Source organism: Colius striatus, chromosome 8 (assembly GCF_028858725.1).
Source record: "Colius striatus isolate bColStr4 chromosome 8, bColStr4.1.hap1, whole genome shotgun sequence".
In the NCBI taxonomy this organism is placed as follows: domain Eukaryota; kingdom Metazoa; phylum Chordata; class Aves; order Coliiformes; family Coliidae; genus Colius; species Colius striatus.
The window spans coordinates 8515951-8523416 of NC_084766.1; the positions used below are offsets into that span (position 1 = coordinate 8515951).

A 7466-nucleotide genomic window follows, 5' to 3' on the forward strand; every position below is an offset into this window, starting at 1 on the left:
CCGAGGAGCCCCTGCGCCGGCGCGGCGGCCACCCAGTCTCCCGTGGGCCGCGGCCCGACCCTCGCCAGCGGCCCCGGGTCAGGCCGGGCTAGGGAGGGCGGCGGGAGCTCCCAATCCCCCGGAGGAGAAGGGCAGGGCGGGAGAACCGCCGCCAGACGGGGAAGCCGCAGCGGCGCCCGCGTTCGACGGTGCTACCCGCGGCCAGGCCACGGAGAGTGAGTCCCGCGAGCGGGAGGGGGCGCAGAACCCGTCGGAAAAAGGACGCCCGACGACGGGGAGAGGCAGCGCCGAGGAGCGCCTCGCGCCCCCCGGCCGGGCGAGGGAGGGGCGCGGCGGCGCAGCGCGGCGCTGCCCGGGGCGCCCCGACGCTCCTCGGACACACACACGCACGGCCGGGGCCTTCGCGGCCCGGCCCGGCGCGACCCCGCACTCACCGGCGGTGGGGGCTCCTCATCGTCCGCGGCGGGAGAGAAGGCGAAGGGGGACGGGGCCCGCTCCCCGCCGCACTCCGCGGGCCGTTCCCAGGGCCCCGACGGCTCCGGTGAGACGGGGGCGAAGGCGGGTGCGTGTCGGGCGGGGGAGGGCGAGGGCGGGACGGCCCGGGCTCGGCGCAGGCTCTGTCCCGGCAGGCGCTCCCGGCGCGGCGCGGCGCAGCCCGTCCCTGCGGCGGGCGGGCGGGGCGGGGCGGGAAGGAGCCGGATTCCAATCACTGCAGCCGGCGGCTCCGGCCGCGCGCACGGCGGGGGCTGAGGGGGCGGCGGGAGCGCGCGCAGCAGCCGCGGCCGCCGGCGGACGTCGTCGCGCGGCCCGCCTCGCCCCGCGGCGCGCGACAGCCCCCTCAAGGGTGCCGGGCGCGCGACCCCTCGCGGCCGGGAGCGCGCGGCCGCCGTTGCGCGGGGGCGAACCGTTAGCGCCCCTCAGAGCGGCGGGGCGCGGCCCCCCGGCGGCCCTCGCCTCCACCAGTCTGCCCTCAACACGTGCTGTGGGCAGGAGGGCTGGCGGGGCGTTCCGGGAAAGAGTTGGCCGGGAGGAACTAGCCGGGCCTGCTTTTCTTCCCCTCGTAGTCGCTCCTCGGGCGGGAGCGCAGGCCGCAGCCAGTCGCCGCCTGAGCGAGCTTGTCGCTGGGCTCCCTGCCCTGCTCAGGCACCCGCCCCCATCCCCGCGGCCTGACGGTATCTCGTCCCGCCGCCGAGAAGGGTTTTCCCAGTGAAGAGGCTGGGATTGATCCTTGAGGAATGGTGGGAGGGTGAAAAATGGCTAAGGAGGTGTCATGAAGGCAACCCTGGTCAAGAAGAGGGATTGAGACTTGAGAAGCAGCCAGGGCTGGGTATGACTACAGAGCCAGGAAGCTCCATCCAGATGCTGGTGGAGTTGGCGCCATGGAAAATGGACGAGCTGCCAGGATTCACAGAGTAGGTGGATTGGGGGATTACCGTAGCAGCTTTGATGTGAATTAAAGGGGGCCTGTGTGTGAGCTGGAGTGGGCAATGAGCAGGCAATAGCAGCAGCAGTATAGGGAAAAATCAGGGCCTCAAATGGGCCTTTCAGCTTTTGGAAAAATAGTTATGAAAAGCGCAGTGGTGTATGAGGGATGGAATTCCATTCCAATGGACAGAATTGTTTGCTTTTTTCCAGTTTCCTCTCAAATAAATAAGCCCCGTTAGATTGAAATGCATTAAAACTTATGAAGTGAGCTTCTTTGCTTACTGATAAGGTTGCTGAAGACCATAGTTTGCATTGTGTTTCCAAGCAATTTGTCTGTCTGCAAATGAGATCTCCCAGAAGCAGTGCTGAAGGAACTTCAATGGGATTATGTCATATGACAAGGACAGCATGCAGTTCCCACTTGGGCTGCTGGTTTTAATGCTTTGCTCCATAAAGTGGCAGCAGTTGTGTTGATGTGGTCTTGGTTATCCTACATCAATCACATAGCCATCTATGGGGGAAAATGAAGATCATGAAAACCTACTCAGTTTCCCTTTGCTGCAGACCAAACCACCCTTTAGGCCTTCAGGACACACCAGCAATTGCTGGTGTCAAGATGCCTGCCCAGATAAACTGTTTCTAGAGAATAACCAATTGGGAAGCGATCTCACTTATCGGTGCCTAATAGCCACATGTGCATATATTGTGGGGAACACAAGCTTGCTTGTTTTGTTGATCTCTCCACAGTCTAGCTCCATTTTTGCATGCTAGTATCAGACAGGACTTGTAAATGTTGTGTACTCCACTGCAAAGTTGCCACTTCTGAATCTGAGTGCACTGGCTCTGTGATACCGTTCACATGCGTTATGTCTACAGATTGTTAGGTGGGTGCTTAGCTTGGGTACTAAGATATATAGCAAAACAAAACAGAAAGTAAAATTTCAAACCTATCAACTTCCCAGACTCCTTTAAAATGTAGGGGGTTAAAGGCACACCTAGTAAGTGTAGGTGGCCAGATACTGTGGTGATACAGGTCTTGTCTTACTAGGGTTAGAGAAATTTTTTTCCAATGACCATCATCCAGAAAAATTTGTCAGTGTCCAAAACAAAGACGGCCTGCAAGAAAGACAAAATCACAGCTTTCGTGCCAAGCAATACAGAACTTTATGCTTACGTTTATAATTTCAAAGGAAAATATGAGTCTGCTGTTCTTCCACTCTGTCTACTATCAGATTGTAGCAACAGAATAGACACTCAATATGGAAGAAGAATGCAACATGCGTGTGTGTGCTCCCAACCAGAACAAAACGTCTCTTTAAGTAATAATCTGTGTGGCAATAGAGTCCTGTGCTTTTCAAATGTTGGATATGGATTTAAATCCACTGTGCATGAATTTAGCAAAAGCCACTAGCCTTGACGTTTATCCGATCCCTAGTGTGATATGGATCAACTATTTTTGCCCAACTCCCCGTGAGTAAATTTATATGTCGCAGAAATTGTCATCTCAGCTAGTACTTTTCAAGGTGCTTGTGCATTGGAGATTCCACAAGTGATAGCCCCTATACAGATACAGAAATAATGTTGCTGAGGATGAAGTTTGCATTGCTGTGGCCAATATGCCTGCTCTCTCCATAAATAAGCACTGTGTAAATACTTGTCTTAATCACAGAATAAACTCAGTGAAAGTACACATTATAACAATAATAGGGCTGCAGGAGACAGAACTGAATCTTGATCTAAAATGATGAACCGTAACAACCTTAAAAAGTATTTAGGTGATGATGGATATCTGATGAAACACTGCATGGAAAGTACTGGTGTCTTTCAAAACAGTGCAGTACTTACAATATGTTTCCAATTTCATAGAGATATAAACCATCATTTTGAAACATACGGATTTACAACAAAGGTATGAAAACAATGTGAGTAGATTAAAATTCCTTATTTACAATCCTAGAGTGGTCTGTGTGTGAGAAGGGGATTGCTGGCCAGTCCTGACATTGAGAGGTTTGACTTGATGATGGAAGAGTTTTCTTTCTGCGCTGCCTGAAGAACACAATTGTACTTCCCCAAAGTAACTGAATATTTAACCTAGGATTTTTACTATTATTCTTAGTGAACTAAACCATGAAGAATCAAACCTAATTTGTTCTGTTTTAAATAGGCAGAGACACCTATTTAAACCAGACAATGAAGACTTTAAATGACACTCAGAAAGATACAGAGTTCCACTGAGTTATCATCAATAGATGTCTCATGCAATGAAGATTTTAGGAATTTGCAAAAACTTGGACACATCAGGTTTTGGTAATGTGAAGTATTTATTTTGTTAATTGAGCAACACTCAATCCACTGTGGTCTGAAAATAAAGATATATTTATTCGATGTTTGGCCAGGATGGCATGTGGAAGGCCATCAATGAAATATAGAAAAAGCAATTCAAGACTGTCATGATTAAGAGAGCTGTTACTTAAAAAAAAAAGTAAAATTAAATCATGAATTGGAGAGTCTTCCAGCTGCTTTCTTTGTAATTTCCTCTCCAGGAATTTCTTATTAGTTCTTGGAATCACTGCACGTCTTAAATATCAAAAGATCTTTAAGAACAAAGAGGTATATATAGGGAGAAGGTCATCCATGTGATAGGACTTGATCTTTGTAGATCTTCCTCCCTTCAGTCTCTGCAATTAATGTGTCTTAAATCTGTGGTCCAAATACAGTTTAGAAAACTGTTTGCAATTAGATGAGTTACTGTTACTGTTACCAAAATAAATATTTCATGTCACATATTAAAAGAATATTGCCCTTCAGCCAGTAACACAACTTTTTCGCTTAAAATGATGTAAATTTGGCCTTTTTTCCACAATTATTTTACTTGAAAGCACGTTATTTTGATTATAAATATATTCAGCTGTGTGGTACTTAGAAATATGGCTTTTGTTAAGTGTTTTAAAGGTAAGTATAATTAATTCAACAAGGCAGAAACAAAGCTGTGAAAGAAAGGTGTTCTTTTAAAATTTCTGCTAGTGAAGCACTGATAGTAAAAAGGCAAAATTATTCATCATCATCACAAGCCCTGTTCAGTCTTCAGTCCAACAGGTGTGGTGTGGATGTGAGCACCATGCAGCACCCGACAGCACTGCGGAGACACTCCAAAGAACAGCTCAGTGTGCAGAGCATGGGCATAAGGAAACTGTTCCCACAGCTTGAAGCAGATTCCTCTTTAGCCTTGTGCAGGTGGACAGGGAAGGACATCATAATGGCTGTACCTGTCACGTGCCTTAGGCAGCTGCTGAAGGATCTGAACTGATTCCTTTCTGAGCTGTGTAGTAAGGAGCTCAATTGCACCTCTTAAAGAGCTGTAGTAATGGGAGAACTTTGCCTGATATTACAGGTGCTCCAGGAGACATTTTGCCAGTAAAGAACCAAACTCCTTGTTGCTTTTTCTGTTTCTCCTTCTTACGCCAAGCTGATCTGTATATTTCTGTTTGTATGGATTCCCAGGTACAAAACCCAGATTGCAGTTTTTTTGCCGGGCTCTAGTAAACCCTGAGACAACTCTTCTTGAAACATTTCAATGGAGTTTCGTTTTTTCTTAAACCCAGTGTTGGGTAGTATGAACATTAGAAGTCTTACACAGAAAAAGAAAATACCTGTGGGCTCAGCAGACAGTTCACATGGGTGCTTCCCTCACATCAGTTGTTTGCAGAATTAGTAGCATGTTTTCTCCTTACATGCATGCAAATAAAACCCTGAAAGTCTTCAATTTGCCTTGAGAAGATTAAGTATTTAGAGGCAGACTCTAGAGCTGATTTTAAAATGTATATTCTGATTTAACTGTCAGTCTGCAGTGCAGAATGATCTACAAGGAACTTTTAATTGGTCTTTCTGGGACTGAATTTATCTAAGATAAGTTTGTGTTCCTTCACCTTGTGAATTTCATTTACAAGTTTGAATAACTCTTAGATTCCAAACCACACTGTATTAACATTTCTCCTACTGATGCCGAGGCTTGATCCACTCAAGAATTTGCAACAAAAAAAATCTCTTCCTGATAATGATCCTTGTCAGCAACAGTAACTGAACCAATGCTGAAAGAAGACATTTTTTTAAAACCTGCAGAAAATTTCTGTCTTGGTGTTCGTAACAGCTTTGTCCTCAGGAGGTGTGGATTTAAGTGGATGTGTTTCTGGCAGCTATAGTGGCTAGTTCAGAGATTTTCAAAGATGGCCATTTATAGCATGGAAAATGCTATATTCTTTCAAGCTTGTTAGAATGAAACAGATCTGAATCCTTCACAAATGAATCAAATCATTTCAATTCATTGAATCCTTTTCTCTAAACATATCTCTCACCATGAATGCTCTTCTGTTAAATAAGAACATATGCAGCAAAGTATTCTCATTCTTCTCCTTTTTTTCATATTCTAGCAAAACCAAAATAATATAGGTCTACTAAATTAAGAAAAGGCTGTGCTTACGGTTCAGTCACTGCAGTCAGCTAATACATCTGAAAATATGTAATGAAATAAAGGCATAGCACTAAAGCTTTTCTCCCTTTGTCTGTAAGATACTTGAATATGTACTGGAACTGAAACTTGAGCAAGTTAAGAAAAAACATACAACAAATCCTGACCAATAGTCTACAAATTCCTTTGCTTCCAGTGAGAAGTTGGCCCGTGTCTGCAAATCTCTGGATTTGGCAGCTATACCCAATTCAGTTTAAACTCCCACTGGCATCAGCAAAAAAATTACCTGATTAGAGATGCAGGATTGGATCTCAGATAATAGCATATTACAATTCCACTATATATTCAAAAGCTACTAACGGAAATTAAACCCCAAGAAATAAAATGTTCAAAGCAGTCAAGCAGTTTTCAGTGTACGTTCTCAAAATGCTAAACAATAGTAGCTGTTGCATGTGTGACCGTCAGGAAACACAGCTGTGCTGCTTTGTGTTACAATTAATTACTTCCGTTGTATATAAAATTGAAAGTATTGGTACTCTGGGGCGGAAAAAGGATATCCTGATACACTGCTCCTATTTCCTTACCAAGGCCTATTACTGAATGCTTCACCATTAATTCAGTTACAATGAATTATCCTGCAATGAATAAAGGAAGGGGAGACTGGGTGGTTAACTGTTACGCTAAAAGCTACTTTTTTTTTGCATTTTCACTCTTACACTTTAATCTCGTTTTATTGCTTTCACATGTGCCATCTTTGATGGCAACTGTTTGCTCTTAAGTAGTTGTGCTTAATAATGAAAATCTAAAATAAACATCTCCTTAAAGATTGTGCTATTTATTTTTTTTATGTTATGAGATCAGAGAAAGCAGAAAACTTTGTCACTGTCCTTTAAAGGAATGAGTAAAACCTTCTCAGCTTAAGTATTTGTGACTTAAGTATTCAGGTTCTCTGAAGCTAGCACACAGAGATGTAATTTATACCCTTCTTTGCCAGTTAATTTCCCTAAGATGGGAGGGGATGAGGACTCTTACCCGGAGTTAGGGAGGAGCAGTAACAGCCCAGTATTTCTCTGTTATGCAGTCTTTTTTTATTTATTTCATTTTACTTTATTTTATTTTATTGTGGGGGGCAGGATTGCACAGGAGCAAAACCTACTTGAGGTTGCAGTACATAGGGAAAACCTGGGCCCTAAGGATATACACTGCCCCCACACTTTAATATCTACTTTTTAGTAACACTAACTCTTTAGAGAACTTCTGATGAGAGAGCAGCTTCTGTGACCACTTAGGAAATCAATGAAGTCTCCCAACAACCACCAGCTATGTAAGTCTGTAAAAGGTGGATAATGTATTTGCTATTAAGAATTCAATCTCTCAGGATGGTAATTGTCCATTGTTGTGTGCATAGGTGTAATTAACACCACCAGGCCACTTCCAATTCAGTATGTGTAACACAAGGCTCAGTAACTGACATGGGCGAAACACGGAGTCCTTCAAAGTGAGCACAAATAAATTCTGCCTAACAAACTGAAATCTTTGCAAGTTTGAATTCAGCCTAGTTGGTGACACAACAAAG

The 7466-nt window shown here is 45.2% G+C and overlaps 1 protein-coding gene across 2 annotated transcripts in view; it reads right to left on the bottom strand.

Annotated features, from left to right (window-relative positions):
- BMPR1A (bone morphogenetic protein receptor type 1A) overlaps positions 1 to 579 on the bottom strand; it is an 80410-nt gene extending 79831 nt beyond the window's left edge. For both annotated transcript variants that reach the window (XM_062001232.1, XM_062001231.1), the window contains exon 1: positions 435 to 579. The gene's annotated coding sequence lies outside the window, so the exon portion shown is untranslated. The remainder of the gene's footprint in view (positions 1 to 434) is intronic.
- Between the last annotated feature and the right edge of the window lie 6887 nt (positions 580 to 7466).